Here is a 17,544-nt window from a genome sequence, read left to right as displayed (position 1 = left end):
GAATAATATAAATTGTCTGCCACTATTACCTGTTATGCTATAAGTATTTTTTATGAAGTATATTGTGTTTTGAGTATCTTTGTTGTTTATACAATAGGTTCTCCTCATGTATTTTTATTACTTGTTTTTAACCATGAATATTTGTTAATATATTAAATGTAACCTACTTTTTTATTTACCTAGTTTGGTGTCCTCCTTACTTTTTCTCCCTTGTTATATGTTGATAATTTGCCAATTTGTTTACACTGTTCATTCGCAAATGTATCCATAGACCCTTCTTGATGACGTTTGTGAGGAACAGCATGAGGGGGGAGTGCTGTGAGTGACCCTCTTTGCAATACCATGCACAGCCCAAAAGGTATCCTTGCATTCGGACAAAGAGATGTATATGACAGCTTTTTAATTCTCACACCCCAGTCCCTGCACCCCCTCCCTAGGACACTGTTACTAGTTCCAGCTTCCAATATTTTATTGACATATCTGGTATTGTTGGGTGTAATGAAACAGAGAAATCTATTTGAAGTCCAAAAGATTCCCTTTGAAACGAAATCTTAAAATACTGCATTATAAATATAAAAAAATGTAGGACTGGCAACTTTTCACCATATGTTTACTAAGGGTGTGTAAAACTATATATTTACACCAGCATAATTTTGCTGGCGGAAATGTAATTTCCTGCCTGGAAAAGATTTTGGGGAAGATTTTATTTGCAGTTATTGTACAAGAATTACCTACAAGAAGCAGGCATTGTAATTCTGGTTCTCCCTAAAAGCTTGCCTTTTTTCATGATTGTTGGTGAAGTTAAGAAACAAAACATGTTGAAGTCCTATATTGCCGACTTCACACGCTGTTTGCAAGGACATAATGGTGTAAATTGTCATTTTGCATCAGTCAGCAAATGCACGTGCACTGTCAATGCACAAAATGTCAGTTTTGCTCCAGTGCATTAGGTAGGTCTTAATAATGTCCTTGAGTTAATCTTCAGATATGAAGTATGTATGGATTAAATGGGAACCTATAATCAATATTCATCGGTTACTGTGGCAAGGCAATGGGCAGAGTATGTCACCGACACGTTCACTCCACATTTACCCAGCGGTATTTGCCCTACATATGGCTGGTCTTTAGTTGGTGATAATTCTCACAAGTAAGACTTTTATATGTCACCAATAAAATTTATTATATGACAAAGTCGAGCTCAGAGTTTATAACTTATTGTTCCGGACAATGTGTGAAGAGTAGAGCGGATAGTCACCATCTAGTGTGTAGGTTTCCTGCACCTCACTTGGAGTAAAGGTTGCCTGTTCACAAATGTGAATATGGACATGTATATTTACTGTTACTCCTAGGAGTTACTTGACACTTTATTGCTATTCACTACTTCTGACTGAAACTCTACACTATATTACCATTCACTTCTTCCGAGTGTAACACAATGCTTTATTGCTATTCACTACTTCAGGTTGTGACTCTATCCTTTATTGCTTTTCACTACTTCAGGTTGTGACTCTATCCTTTTTTTCTATTCACTGCTTCCGAGTGTAACTCTGCACTTTATTGCTATTTCCGAGTGTGCATTTACACATGGGTGTAGTTCCAGATCTCCAAAACTCAAATCAAGGGACTGGAGCCTCCAACAACAGAACTTATAAGTATTACGTTACTGCGAGTAACTTTGCACGTGCAGGTGGAAATACCACTACAGGAAAGCACAGGGAGGATTATTAGAGTCTAGTATATTTTTAAAACTATTTGAAACATTTTTTAATGTAAACTATAAATGTAAATCAATTGTAAGTATTCATTTTTAATCTAGAGCTAAGAAAATGAAATGTTACAGCATGGTTACTTATCAAATTAAATAGTTAATGTACATATATTCATGTATGTATATTTATATATATTAATTTCATTTAGAAATATTAATGTTCAAAGAAGAATTTTAAAAATGCTCACCGTAACAATATGTTTATTTTTATTTATTATGTAGTAACTTAAAAAAAATGACATGCTTAATTTATTTATACTATTTTTTTACTGTTATGAAATACTGACTGTCCAGCTGGAAGCACTACTGGGGTGCAGCTCTCATAATGAGTGTGTGCATCTCCTAAGAGGGTGTTTTATTTTTCTGCTTTTTATTGAAACTTTCAGCAGTTTGATTATGACCAAATTGTAATGTGATTTTACTTTCAATGCAACGTTTTTCATTAACTAAGCAATAAATGTATTATTATTATTCCTACTCCAGAACTGCCCTGCACCAGTGCAGCTTCGTGACCTCTGACACTTGAGTACATCCTACGGTGATATTAAATCGACACTACAGCTGACAGTGGCAGTATTCACATGCTAAATATTGGAACATCTGAGTCAGTCCCAGTTCATATCACAGTCCCAACACCTGGACATTGGTCATTTCAAAGCATGAATGCATGAATACATACCAGATGTCTGCAGTTTACTCACAAGCCAGGAAACCAGAGCTAGTTCCCCTCTTCTCTTCCAGCTTCCAAACTTATGATGGGAACTGTCTACACCTAACACTTACCAGCTTTTACATTACCAGGTCCTCTCTTTACCCCCTAACGAAATTTCATGCATATGTACATATTCCAAGTTACATAAAGTGCTTCATTTAATTTGTTGGACTATGGGTAGTTTGTCCCTCAATCAATACCTACCATGCACCAACTAAGAAATACAATGCATCCCTCGCCACCAGAGAAGTTTTAAGGCATTGGCACAGTGGGCCCAGGGCCTCCTCATTCCAAGGACCCCCTGGCAAAGGGGGCTTTTTTGTCTTTTTTGTCTATATCAACTGTCTTCCTCTCTATCTTTGCCTCTAACATATTAGCCAATATTGCTTGGAATCATGACCTTAATTCGCAGAAAATAAAAATATAAAGTTGTTCTAAATTATGTATTACTCAGAGCCCCCACAATCCTTAAGATGACACTGGTTGCCACCTGAACTATATATGACCTTCCCATCGAGGTCCTGTTGCTGTGCATCAATTCTAGTGGATAAGCCTATCCCATGCCAAATAAACACAAAAATATGTCTGGTCTATACACACACACAAAAGAGACGCCTTATCTGACCCTATTCTTGAATTTCAGAGGGATATATCATTGGTATCTGGACAAAGATGCAATCGGTTAATGTTGAGACCTTCCGTTATTCATCGAATGTGACCTCTTCATGGCTAGTGCTTGGGTACTGGGATACCAGGGTAAAGAAGTGCCTTCTGCACCACTATGATCCACGAAATCTCACCACTTGTCAACTGCCAATCAAAGTTTGGGATACACACCATGGCACATTGTAAACCATCATAGTCCTATATGAAGGCGAGAGCCAATTGGTCCTTGAGTACAATATGAAAGTGTCAGTTGTCTTTGGGTCAGTGGTACCCATATTAGCGTAGAGGGTCTGAAACCCATAGACTCATCTGAAGGTAGAGCCAAGTGGTCGTTGGGTACACTGCGTAGGGGGAAGTTGTCTTTGGGTCAGTGGTACCAGTATTAGCGTAGAGGGTCTTAAATCCATCTACTCATCTGATGCGAGAGCCAAGTGGTCGTTGGATACACTGCGTAGGGGGAAGTTGTCTTTGGGTCAGTGGTACCCATATTAGTGTAGAGGGGCTTATACTCAAAGACGCATCTGAAGGGGAGAGCCAAGTGGTCGTTGGGTACACTGCGGAGGTGTCAGTTGTCTTTGGGTCAGTGGTACCCGTATTAGTGTAGAGGGTCTTATACTCAAAGACTCATCTGAAGGTAGAGCCAAGTGGTAGTTGGATACACTGCGGAGAGGGAAGTTGTCTTTGGGTCAGTGGTACCCGTATTAGCGTAGAGGGTCTTAAATCCATCTACTCATCTGATGCGAGAGCCAAGTGGTCGTTGGATACACTGCGCAGGGGGAAGTTGTCTTTGGGTCAGTGGTACCCATATTAGTGTAGAGGGTCTTAAATCCATCTACTCATCTGATGCGAGAGCCAAGTGGTCGTTGGATACACTGCGTAGGGGGAAGTTGTCTTTGGGTCAGTGGTACCCATATTAGTGTAGAGGGTCTTATACTCAAAGACTCATCTGAAGGTAGAGCCAAGTGGTCGTTGGATACACTGCGGAGAGGGAAGTTGTCTTTGGGTCAGTGGTACCCGTATTAGCGTAGAGGGTCTTAAATCCATCTACTCATCTGATGCCAGAGCCAAGTGGTCGCTGGATACCCTGCGTAGGGGGAAGTTGTCTTTGGGTCAGGGGTACCCATATTAGTGTAGAGGGTCTTAAATCCATCTACTCATCTGATGCGAGAGCCAAGTGGTCGTTGGATACACTGCGTAGGGGGAAGTTGTCTTTGGGTCAGTGGTACCCATATTAGTGTAGAGGGTCTTATACTCAAAGACGCATCTGAAGGGGAGAGCCAAGTGGTCGTTGGGTACACTGCGGAGGTGTCAGTTGTCTTTGGGTCAGTGGTACCCGTATTAGCTTAGAGGGTCTTAAATCCATCTACTCATCTGAAGGTGAGAGCCAAGTGGTCTCTAGGTACACTGCGGAGAGGGAAGTTGTCTTTGGGTCAGTGGTACCTGTATTAGCGTAGAGGGTCTTATACTCAAAGACGCATCTGAAGGGGAGAGCCAAGTGGTCGTTGGGTACACTGCGGAGGTGTCAGTTGTCTTTGGGTCAGTGGTACCCGTATTAGCTTAGAGGGTCTTAAATCCATCTACTCATCTGAAGGTGAGAGCCAAGTGGTCGTTGGGTACACTCCAGAGAGGGAAGTTGTCTTTGGGTCAGTGGTACCCGTATTAGCGTAGAGGGTATTAAATCCATCTACTCATCTGATGCGAGAGCCAAGTGGTCTCTGGGTACACTGCCGAGGTGTCAGTTGCATTTGGGTCAGTGGTACTGTTACATCTTGTACATAGCGCATGCACATCATTTACATGTATTGTATATACCACTTTAAGGCATGAGACTTGTTATCTTCTGTAACTGGCTCTGTGTTCCAAACAGAGCTTTGTTAATGTAGCATTCTGTGATAGTAAGGCAGTTGTATCCTGCTGCCATCCAGTCAGGACTTATGCTGTGCTGTTCTTCTGTTGTTTATCTAATAAACCTTTAAAAGACTTCTGGATTGGATTCTTACAAATTTGGCGACGAGGACCTATTACTCCTGCCTTTTCCCAGCACAGGAGCGGAGTATATTTGAACCCATTGGAATTTTACAAGCATTTTTCATTTCCTGAAACTTCTAAAGATTGTTCACATCTTAAGGTACTGTTTTATTTACATTATTCCTGGAGTGATTATTACCATCTATTCTGGCATCTTCTACAATTTTTTTTCTATATCGTTTTATTCAACTTGCCAGCGCTTTGATGTCAAAGACACTTTGTTTGGATTATTTCACACCCATTTTAACTTCTGTGAATTGTTCCTGTGAAACCTTCATGGACACTTTTATTTTTATTTATTTAATTGCTTTTATCGTACCTGTGTCAAGCTTAGCTCTTCATTTTTAAGTGCAACGAAGCCTCTGCATTCTTTAAATTCCCCGTGTGTTTGGACGCGTGAGGAACTGGAGTTTTCTTTACTCGCGCTGCTGCCTTAGTAACAGTCCGATGACGACGCTGATTTCTGTGCGTCTGATCTAATACACGCGTCACAACGAAGACGTTGTTACTAGGCAACCACCAAACAATACGGAAGCAGCTGCCGTGTCTCGTTCATTTGGTTGCTTGGAAACACACAAATAACACGGAAGCAGTGCGCCTTGTTGCTTGGCAACACACAAATAACACGGAAGCAGTGCGCTTTCATTACGCTGTTGTACTTGATATTTTACAACAAAATTTGACTACACGGAAGCGCATTAAAACACAATGGAAGGACACAGAAGTTTGCTGTTCATTGGATTTCTGCTTTCTGACTGAAGTTTTCACACGGTAACTTTATACTTAAAACGAAGGAATTTTGTTTTTGTCACTTTTATGAAACCAAGCCTTTATACCTAGACAAAGTCAGATTTTAGCATTATATATACTATTTTGTTATTTTGCACCATAATTACTTTGTTTTATTCTTCATTGATTTGTGAGTTATTACTATTTTTTTTCTTCACTGGATTTTAAACATAGTTTAAAACATGCAGTTTGATCCCCCAGCGAAATTTTTACAAAACAAAGAAGACCCTCCCATGCCATGGTCCAGATGGAAAGAGGAGTTCTTTAATTACATGAAGGCTATTGACGGGGAACGCATGGGTGCTGAGAGAAAGAAAAGCATTTTACTTCACTGCCTTGGCTCAGAAGGCCAAGAAATTTTCAGAACTTTGCCACAATCCTCTTCACGCATGGGTGAAGGTGATGCTTTGAATGTGTACGTTGAAGCATTGTCCAGACTTGAAAAAAGATTCAAGCCAACCGCTAGCATTGCTTTAAATAGATTTCAATTCTACACCAGAGCGCAAAAAATGGATGAATCCTTTGATGATTTTCTTACGGCTTTAAGATCTCTTAGTCTACATTGTAACTTTGGGACAATGTGTGATGAAATGTTGCGAGATCAAATCATCGTCCATGTTAAAAATAAAAAGATCCTGGAGAAACTATGGTGCATGGGAGATCCCAATTTGGAAGAAACCATTGCAGTAGCTAAATCCACCGAAATGTCTGAGAAATGGATGGATGTCGTTAAGCAAAATTCTAACTCTAACAAATCCACTTCTGAAGAAGAGGTTTGCGTTGTCAAACCAAAATTTGACAATAAGGGTTCCTATTTTGCGCAGGGGAAGAACAAAGGAAATGCTAATAATTTTCTTTACAAAAGACAAGATAACTATAATAATTCTTTTTCTTGTTTTAGGTGTGGTAGTAAGTCACACATTGCTTCATTTCAGGGATGTCCAGCTATCAACAAAGAGTGTAAGAATTGTGGAAGGTTAGGACATTTTAGCAATGTTTGTAGAGACAGACGTTCTAACCAGACGCGCACTTCTTCCAACAAGTTAGATCCCACAAAAGTGTCTTGTATTAGTGAAAGTACAGAAGTTAATCAAACTCAAGAACTCAACAAAGGTTTTGTTGTTTCTATTGTACAAAGGGGTTGTGTGGTCATAGGTAACAGGAAGTCTCCTATATGTTCTTTTTATGTATATAGTAAAGAAATTAAACTTATGGTAGATTCAGGATCGCCATGGACGATCATTACCAAAGAATATTTTAGTGAGAGACTTGTGGATGTGTGCGATCTTAAACATCTACTACCATCTGATATTATTGCTGAAAGTTTTAATGGTTCAATCATTGATATTGAGGGTTTCTTAAAGGTACCCCTTACTTTTAGAAACAGAACTGCCATGATTAAATTATACATTGCGGTCAAAGGTGTTAATGTTTTAGGGTGGCATGATCAATATGAGCTAGGTATCATTCTCAACCCACGTTCAAAAGACCCGGTTTCTTTATGTAGTGAAAAAGACATGGTAAGTACTGTTAGTCATGAAGATGTTGGAAAAGAAGATATAAGGGAAGGCACAAGTTTTTGGAGTCATAAATACAGCAAAGTGTTTTGTGATGATTTGGGGAAGTTAAGACATTTTTCACACAAAATTGTTTTGAAGAATGATGCAATTCCGGTTAAACAGAAATTGAGGGGTGTTCCTCTTAATGTGAGAGATGAATTGAAGGAGATGTTGAATGACCTTCTTAAAGAGGATATAATAGAACCAATTGAGTCATCAGAATGGGTTTCTCCCATTGTTCTTGTGCGAAAACCTGATCAAAAATTGCGTGTATGCATTGATTTAAGAGCATTGAATTCAAATATTATAATAGACTGTCATCCACTTCCCAACATTAATGAGCTGGTTTCCCTATTTGATGGTGCCCAGATTTTTACCACCCTTGATCTCAGATCAGCGTATCATCAAATAGAGTTAACTGAGGAGTCCAAAAAATATACTGCATTCATCACACCTATGGGGTTATTTCAATATAAAAGAATGCCATTTGGTTTAGCCTCAGCGGCCTCTGTTTTTCAGAGAGTAATGTTTCAAATATTTAGAGACTTGGATTCTTTCGTTAAGTGTTTCCAAGATGACATTTTGGTGTTCTCTAAAAATGAACTTGAACATGCATCACATTTGGATCAGGTTTGCAAAAGACTAGAGGATAGTGGGCTCACTTTAAAAGCAGATAAATGTAAACTGTTTTGTAAATCAGTTGAATACTTAGGACATACATTGTCAGGTGAAGGTTTAGTTCCTAAGAAATCTAATATAGAAGCTATTCTTAAAGCACCAGCTCCAGTAAATAGAGAACAACTACTTTCTTTTTCAGGTATGTGCGAGTACTACAGTAAGTTTGTAGAAAATTTTGCAACCAAAATGGAACCGTTAAGAAAGTTGTTGAGGCAGAAGGTTGTTTTTGAGTGGAAAGATGAACAAGACAAGGCTTTTCAGGATATAAAAAACGATATTATTAGTGCTCCTACCTTGAAACCATTTAGGATGGGCCATAAGTGCATTATAACTACTGACGCCAGTTTATAGGGTCTGGGGTGTTTTCTGTCTCAACGAGATGGAAATACTGAGTGGAATGTTGCTTTTTCTTCTAGAACACTTAATGAAACTGAACGAAGATATGCGGTCATAGAGAGAGAGTTGCTCGCATGTGTGTGGGCGGTGGAACATTTTAGAATTTATGTTTGGGGCAGCAATTTTGTGCTTAGGACAGACCATAAACCTCTAATACACATATTATCAGTGGGAGGGGGATGGAATTCTACGGCAAGGATTGCGCGCCTGGCATCTAAATTGCAAGAATATAATTTCACAGTAGAGTATATTCCTGGAAAAAAAAATGTTACTGCGGATTTTCTTTCACGTCTTCCTTGTAGTGTTTGCTCAGACAAAGTGAATGCAGTTAATGATATGGATTTTGTGTTGGGTGTTACGGATCTAATTCCATCCCAATATCAAGAGATTACTGAAAGTAAGTGGAAAGAGTCGCAAAATACAGATGAAATATTGGTACTTCTCAAGAAATATGTGATGGAGGGCTGGCCCAGCAAGAATTGTATTAGGTCAGAATTGTTGCCATTTTTTAACATTGCTGATGAGTTATTATTTGAAGGAGATTTTCTATTTAAATCCGGAAAATGTATTCCACCACATGGTGTGCGAGACTTGATTTTAAATCTGGCGCATAAAACACATCCTGGCATTTCTGCAATGAAACGTTTGGTAAGATTGCATTTTTGGTGGCCAGGCATGGACAGATTCATAGATCGCACTGTCAGAGAGTGTAGTGAATGTTGTGACAAGGATAAAATGTTAAGAGTTCACATTCCACCGCTTAAACCTGTTCAATGGCCCCAAGCTCCATGGAGTAAGATTGCTTTTGACATTTCTGGTCCATTTTCTATTTTACCGGAAACCTCACGTTTTGCACTGGTCATGATCGACTATCACTCGAAATGGCCTGAGGTCAAATTTGTTGCTAAGGCTACTACGAATGCTGTCATTAGTTTTTTTAGAGAAGTTTTTGCACGTGAGGGTTGTCCTTCTACTCTGGTTTCAGATAATGGCGTGCAATTAGTCTCTGCAGAGATGGAGAGCTTTCTGAAGGGCTGTCAGATCAAACATATTCGCACTTCTTTGTATGAACCTCATGAGAATGGCCAGGTTGAGCGCTTTAACCGGGTGTTGAAAGGGTTTGTAGCGGATGCGGTTAAGGAAAAAAGTGATTGGTTGAATATTGTTAGAGAAAAATTATGGACTTATCGCATCACTCCACATACCACCACAGAGGTTAGTCCTTTTAGACTGCTTAAGGGTCGAGAACCAGCTTCGGTTATTTGTCCTTGGTGGTTTAAAGAAAAGTGTACAAAATTAGTGGAGAACAAAATTGATGTCCAGGTTGTTGCTGATAGAGTGATTTGTAAACAGGACAAAGCTACATCATGGTACAATAACAAATGGAAGACAAAAGAACATGACTTTGAAGTTGGTGATTGGGTCAGGATTCTCAAATCTTTTCTTGTCAGTAAAGGAATGAGTAAATATGGTAGACCCATTCAAATTAAAAAAGTTTTCAGGTATACTGTCATTACTCAAGACGGTAAGGTTTGGAATTCAAGAAGGGTGGCTAAGTGTCCTGTACAAAATGTTAAACGGTTCCAGGAAGATTCTATGAATGATAACAATTGTGATAATGTACCTATTTGTGATTCTGTAGCATCTAGGATCAAAAGAAATGTTCGGGTCAAAAACAGGCCCGTTTCCTTACGTGATTTTGTATAAGTTATTGTATTAGTTTATTCACTTGTGTATAAGTTCATTGTGTTCGCTTATTCATCGGTTGTTTTATTGTAAGGGGGAGATGTGTTACATCTTGTACATAGCGCATGCACATCATTTACATGTATTGTATATACCACTTTAAGGCATGAGACTTGTTATCTTCTGTAACTGGCTCTGTGTTCCAAACAGAGCTTTGTTAATGTAGCATTCTGGGATAGTAAGGCAGTTGTATCCTGCTGCCATCCAGTCAGGACTTATGCTGTGCTGTTCTTCTGCTGTTTATCTAATAAACCTTTAAAAGACTTCTGGATTGGATTCTTACAGGTACCCATATTAGCGTAGAGGGTCTTAAATTCATCTACTCATCTGATGCGAGAGACAAGTGGTCTCTGGGTACACTGCGGAGGTGTCAGTTGTCTTTGGGGCAGTGGTACCTGTATTAGCGTAGAGGGTCTTAAATCCATCTACTCATCTGATGCGAGAGCCAAGTAGTCTCTAGGTACACTGCGGAGAGGGAAGTTGTCTTTGGGTCAGTGGTACCTGTATTAGCGTAGAGGGTCTTAAATCCATCCACTCATCTGATGCGAGAGACAAGTGGTCTCTGGGTACACTGCGGAGAGGGAAGTTGTCTTTGGGTCAGTGGTACCTGTATTAGCGTAGAGGGTCTTAAATCCATTCACTCATCTGATGCGAGAGCCAAGTGGTCTCTGGGTACACTGCCGAGGTGTCAGTTGCCTTTGGGTCAGTGGTACCCATATTAGCGTAGAGGGTCTTAAATTCATCTACTCATCTGATGCGAGAGGCAAGTGGTCTCTGGGTACACTGCAGAGAGGGAAGTTGTCTTTGGGTCAGTGGTACCTGTATTAGCGTAGAAGGTCTTAAATCCATCTACTCATCTGAAGGTAGAGCCAAGTAGTCTCTAGGTACACTGCGGAGAGGGAAGTTGTCTTTGGGTCAGTGGTACCCGTATTAGCGTAGAGGGTCTTAAATCCATCTACTCATCTGATGCGAGAGACAAGTGGTCTCTGGGTACACTGCGGAGAGGGAAGTTGTCTTTGGGTCAGTGGTACCTGTATTAGCGTAGAGGGTCTTAAATCCATCCACTCATCTGATGCGAGAGCCAAGTGGTCTCTGGGTACACTGCGGAGAGGGAAGTTGTCTTTGGGTCAGTGGTACCCGTATTAGCGTAGAGGGTCTTAAATCCATCTACTCATCTGATGCGAGAGACAAGTGGTCGCTGGGTACACTGCGGAGGTGTCAGTTGCCTTTGGGTCAGTGGTACCCATATTAGCGTAGAGGGTCTTAAATTCATCTACTCATCTGATGCGAGAGACAAGTGGTCTCTGGGTACACTGCGGAAAGGGAAGTTGTCTTTGGGTCAGTGGTACCTGTATTAGCGTAGAGGGTCTTAAATCCATCTACTCATCTGATGCGAGAGCCAAGTGGTCTCTGGGTACACTGCGGAGAGGGAAGTTGTCTTTGGGTCAGTGGTACCCGTATTAGCGTAGAGGGTCTTAAATCCATCTACTCATCTGATGCGAGAGCCAAGTGGTCGCTGGGTACACTGCGGAGGTGTCAGTTGCCTTTGGGTCAGTGGTACCCATATTAGCGTAGAGGGTATTAAATTCATCTACTCATCTGATGCGAGAGACAAGTGGTCTCTGGGTACACTGCGGAGAGGGAAGTTGTCTTTGGGTCAGTGGTACCTTTATTAGCGTGGAGGGTCTTATACTCAAAGACGCATCTGAAGGGGAGAGCCAAGTGGTCGTTGGGTACACTGTGGAGGTGTCAGTTGTCTTTAGGTCAGTGGTACCCGTATTAGCTTAGAGGGTCTTAAATCCATCTACTCATCTGAAGGTGAGAGCCAAGTGGTCGTTGGGTACACTGCAGAGAGGGAAGTTGTCTTTGGGTCAGTGGTACCCGTATTAGCGTAGAGGGTATTAAATCCATCTACTCATCTGATGCGAGAGCCAAGTGGTCTCTGGGTACACTGCCGAGGTGTCAGTTGCCTTTGGGTCAGTGGTACCCATATTAGCATAGAGGGTCTTAAATCCATCCACTCATCTGATGCGAGAGCCAAGTGGTCGCTGGGTACACTGCGGAGGTGTCAGTTGTTTTTGGGTCAGTGGTACCCGTATTAGCGTAGAGGGTCTTAAATCCATCCACTCATCTGATGCGAGAGCCAAGTGGTCTCTGGGTACACTACGAAGAGGGAAGCTGTCTTTGGGTCAGTGGTACCTGTATTAGCGTAGAGGGTCTTAAATCCATCTACTCATCTGATGCAAGAGCCAAGTGCTCTCTGGGCACACTGCGGAGAGGGAAATTGTCTTTGGGTCAGTGGTACCCGTATTAGCGAAGAGGGTCTTAAATCCATCTACTCATCTGATGCGAGAGCCAAGTGGTCTCTGGGTACACTGCCGAGGTGTCAGTTGCCTTTGGGTCAGTGGTACCCATATTAGCGTAGAGGGTCTTAAATTCATCTACTCATCTGATGCGAGAGGCAATTGGTCTCTGGGTACACTGCAGAGAGGGAAGTTGTCTTTGGGTCAGTGGTACCCGTATTAGCGTAGAGGGTCTTAAATCCATCTACTCATCTGATGCGAGAGCCAAGTGGTCGCTGGGTACACTGCGGAGGTGTCAGTTGCCTTTGTGTCAGTGGTACCCATATTAGCGTAGATGGTCTTAAATTCATCTACTCATCTGATGCGAGAGACAAGTGGTCTCTGGGTACACTGCGGAGAGGGAAGTTGTCTTTGGGTCAGTGGTACCTGTATTAGCGTAGAGGGTCTTAAATCCATCTACTCATCTGATGCGAGAGCCAAGAGGTCTCTGGGTACACTGCGGAGAGGGAAGTTGTCTTTGGGTCAGTGGTACCCGTATTAGCGTAGAGGGTCTTAAATCCATCTACTCATCTGATGCGAGAGCCAAGTGGTCGCTGGGTACACTGCGGAGGTGTCAGTTGCCTTTAGGTCAGTGGTACCCATATTAGCGTAGAGGGTCTTAAATTCATCTACTCATCTGATGCGAGAGACAAGTGGTCTCTGGGTACACTGCGGAGAGGAAAGTTGTCTTTGGGTCAGTGGTACCTGTATTAGCATAGAGGGGCTTATACTCAAAGACGCATCTGAAGGGGAGAGCCAAGTGGTCGTTGGGTACACTGCGGAGGTGTCAGTTGTCTTTGGGGCAGTGGTACCCGTTTTAGCTTAGAGGGTCTTAAATCCATCTACTCATCTGAAGGTGAGAGCCAAGTGGTCGTTGGGTACACTGCAGAGAGGGAAGTTGTCTTTGGGTCAGTGGTACCCGTATTAGCGTAGAGGGTATTAAATCCATCTACTCATCTGATGCGAGAGCCAAGTGGTCTCTGGGTACACTGCTGAGTTGTCAGTTGCCTTTGGGTCAGTGGTACCCATATTAGCGTAGAGGGTCTTAAATCCATCCACTCATCTGATGCGAGAGCCAAGTGGTCGCTGGGTACACTGCGGAGGTGTCAGTTGTCTTTGGGTCAGTGGTACCCGTATTAGCGTAGAGGGTCTTAAATCCATCCACTCATCTGATGCGAGAGCCAAGTGGTCTCTGGGTACACTACGAAGAGGGAAGCTGTCTTTGGGTCAATGGTACCTGTATTAGCGTAGAGGGTCTTAAATCCATCTACTCATCTGATGCAAGAGCCAAGTGGTCTCTGGGCACACTGCGGAGAGGGAAATTGTCTTTGGGTCAGTGTTACCTGTATTAGCGTAGAGGGTCTTAAATCCATCTACTCATCTGATGCGATAGCCAAGTGGTTGTTTGGTACACTGCGGAGAGGGAAGTTGTCTTTGGGTCAGTGGTACCTGTATTAGAGTAGAGGGTCTTAAATCCATCTACTCATCTGATGCGATAGCCAAGTGGTCTCTGGGTACACTGCGGAGAGGGAAGTTGTCTTTGGGTCAGTGGTACCCGTATTAGCGTAGATGGTCTTAAATCCATCTACTCATCTGATGCGAGAGCCAAGTGGTCGCTGGGTACACTGCGGAGGTGTCAGTTGTCTTTGGGTCAGTGGTACCCATATTAGCGTAGAGGGTCTTAAATTCATCTACTCATCTGATGCGAGAGGCAATTGGTCTCTGGGTACACTGCAGAGAGGGAAGTTGTCTTTGGGTCAGTGGTACCCGTATTAGCGTAGAGGGTCTTAAATCCATCTACTCATCTGATGCGAGAGCCAAGTGGTCGCTGGGTACACTGCGGAGGTGTCAGTTGCCTTTGTGTCAGTGGTACCCATATTAGCGTAGATGGTCTTAAATTCATCTACTCATCTGATGCGAGAGACAAGTGGTCTCTGGGTACACTGCGGAGAGGGAAGTTGTCTTTGGGTCAGTGGTACCTGTATTAGCGTAGAGGGTCTTAAATCCATCTACTCATCTGATGCGAGAGCCAAGTGGTTGTTTGGTACACTGCGGAGAGGGAAGTTGTCTTTGGGTCAGTGGTACCTGTATTAGAGTAGAGGGTCTTAAATCCATCTACTCATCTGATGCGATAGCCAAGTGGTCTCTGGGTACACTGCGTAGGTGTCAGTTGTCTTTGGGTCAGTGGTACCCATATTAGCATAGAGGGTCTTAAATTCATCTACTCATCTGATGCGAGAGCCAAGTGGTCTCTGGGTACACTGCGGAGGTGTCCGTTGTCTTTGGGTCAGTGGTACCCGTATTAGCGTAGAGGGTCTTAAATCCATCCACTCATCTAATGCGAGAGCCAAGTGGTCTCTGGGTACACTGCGGAGAGGGAAGTTGTCTTTGGGTCAGTGGTACCCATATTAGTGTAGAAGGTCTTATACTCATAGACTCATCTGAAGGGGAGAGCCAAGGGGTCGTTGGGTACACTGCGGAGGGGTCAGTTGACTTTGGGTCAGTGGTACCCGTATTAGCGTAGAGGGTCTTAAATCCATCTACTCATCTGATGCGAGAGCCAAGTGGTCTCTGGGTACACTGCGGAGAGGGAAGTTGTCTTTGGGTCAGTGGTACACGTATTAGCGTAGAAGGTCTTAAATCCATCCACTCATCTGATGCGAGAGCCAAGTGGTCTCTGGGTACCCTGCGGAGGTGTCAGTTGTCTTTGGGTCAGTGGTACCCGTATTAGCGTAGAGGGTCTTAAATCCATCTACTCATCTGATGCGAGAGCCAAGTGGTTGTTGGGTACACTACGGAGAGGGAAGTTGTCTTTGGGTCAGTGGTACCTGTATTAGCGTAGAGGGTCTTAAATCCATCCACTCATCTGATGCGAGAGCTAAGTGGTTGTTGGGTACACTACGGAGAGGGAAGTTGTCTTTGGGTCAGTGGCACCCGTATTAGTGTAGAGGGTCTTAAATCCATCTACTCATCTGATGCGAGAGTCAAGTTGTCTCTGGGTACACTGCAGAGGTGTCAGTTGTCTTTGGGTCAGTGGCACCCGTATTAGTGTAGAGGGTCTTAAATCCATCCACTCATCTGATGCGAGAGCCAAGTGGTCTCTGGGTACACTGCGGAGGTGTCAGTTGTCTTTGGGTCAGTGGTACCTGTATTAGCGTAGAGGGTCTTAAATCCATCCACTCATCTGATGCGAGAGCCAAGTGGTTGTTGGGTACACTACGGAGAGGGAAGTTGTCTTTGGGTCAGTGGTACCCGTATTAGTGTAGAGGGTCTTAAATCCATCTACTCATCTGATGCGAGAGTCAAGTTGTCTCTGGGTACACTGCAGAGGTGTCAGTTGTCTTTGGGTATGTGGCACCCGTATTAGTGTAGAGGGTCTTAAATCCATCCACTCATCTGATGCGAGAGCCAAGTGGTCTCTGGGTACACTACGGAGAGGGAAGTTGTCTTTGGGTCAGTGGTACCCGTATTAGCGTAGAGGGTCTTAAATCCATCTACTCATCTGATGCGAGAGTCAAGTTGTCTCTGGGTACACTGCAGAGGTGTCAGTTGTCTTTGGGTCAGTGGCACCCGTATTAGTGTAGAGGGTCTTCAATCCATCCACTCATCTGATGCGAGAGCCAAGTGGTCTCTGGGTACACTGCGGAGGTGTCAGTTGTCTTTGGGTCAGTGGTACCTGTATTAGCATAGAGGGTCTTAAATCCATCCACTCATCTGATGCGAGAGCCAAGTGGTTGTTGGGTACACTACGGAGAGGGAAGTTGTCTTTGGGTCAGTGGTACCCGTATTAGCGTAGAGGGTCTTAAATCCATCTACTCATCTGATGCGAGAGTCAAGTTGTCTCTGGGTACACTGCAGAGGTGTCAGTTGTCTTTGGGTCAGTGGCACCCGTATTAGTGTAGAGGGTCTTAAATCCATCCACTCATCTGATGCGAGAGCCAAGTGGTCTCTGGGTACACTGCGGAGGTGTCAGTTGTCTTTGGGTCAGTGGTACCTGTATTAGCATAGAGGGTCTTAAATCCATCCACTCATCTGATGCGAGAGCCAAGTGGTTGTTGGGTACACTACGGAGAGGGAAGTTGTCTTTGGGTCAGTGGTACCCGTATTAGCGTAGAGGGTCTTAAATCCATCTACTCATCTGATGCGAGAGTCAAGTTGTCTCTGGGTACACTTAAGAGGTGTCAGTTGTCTTTGGGTCAGTGGCACCCGTATTAGTGTAGAGGGTCTTAAATCCATCCACTCATCTGATGCGAGAGCCAAGTGGTCTCTGGGTACACTGCGGAGGTGTCAGTTGTCTTTGGGTCAGTGGTACCTGTATTAGCATAGAGGGTCTTAAATCCATCCACTCATCTGATGCGAGAGCCAAGTGGTTGTTGGGTACACTGCGGAGAGGGAAGATGTTTTTGGGTCAGTGGTACCCGTATTAGCGTAGAGGGACTGAAACCTTAGCTACAGGGGTTTGGGTAGAAGCATCTAGGATAAGTGAGGGGTGACTGAGTGAAGGTGTGTGATTTGTTTTAGCGCTTGTCAATATCCCAATTTTCCGCACTACGTGAGACTAAGTGCCAACACTGAACTGCTCAGTTCTACATCATTCAACCATCACAATATAAGGTGTGATTGATAACATAAAACGGTAAATCTAGCACTCTTCGGAACCTACCTATGATCTTAGTCAATCAATTATTATTATTTTATTTTTTGGGATATTACCAAAACCCTAAGGCGGACATGCAGAAATCTAGGGCAGCCATACATTATTAGCCATATTACTGGTTGCACTAACCCAAGGCCCCAACTCTTGTCTCCTAATAACGCCAGGGTTGTGATTAGGGTAAATGTGCAACTCCACATATATTT

The 17,544-nt window shown here is 43.0% G+C and overlaps 1 protein-coding gene across 2 annotated transcripts in view; it reads right to left on the bottom strand.

The window, feature by feature from the left end:
- LOC147699082 (immunoglobulin superfamily member 3-like) overlaps window positions 1-17,544 on the bottom strand; it is a 138,940-nt gene that overhangs the window by 65,533 nt on the left and 55,863 nt on the right. The gene's annotated exons all lie outside the window — the stretch shown is intronic.

Source organism: Lissotriton vulgaris, chromosome 8 (genome assembly GCF_964263255.1).
Source record: "Lissotriton vulgaris chromosome 8, aLisVul1.2, whole genome shotgun sequence".
Lineage (NCBI taxonomy): Eukaryota > Metazoa > Chordata > Amphibia > Caudata > Salamandridae > Lissotriton > Lissotriton vulgaris.
Note: the sequence above shows the minus strand (reverse complement) of the source record. Positions and strands in the feature narration are given on the sequence as shown.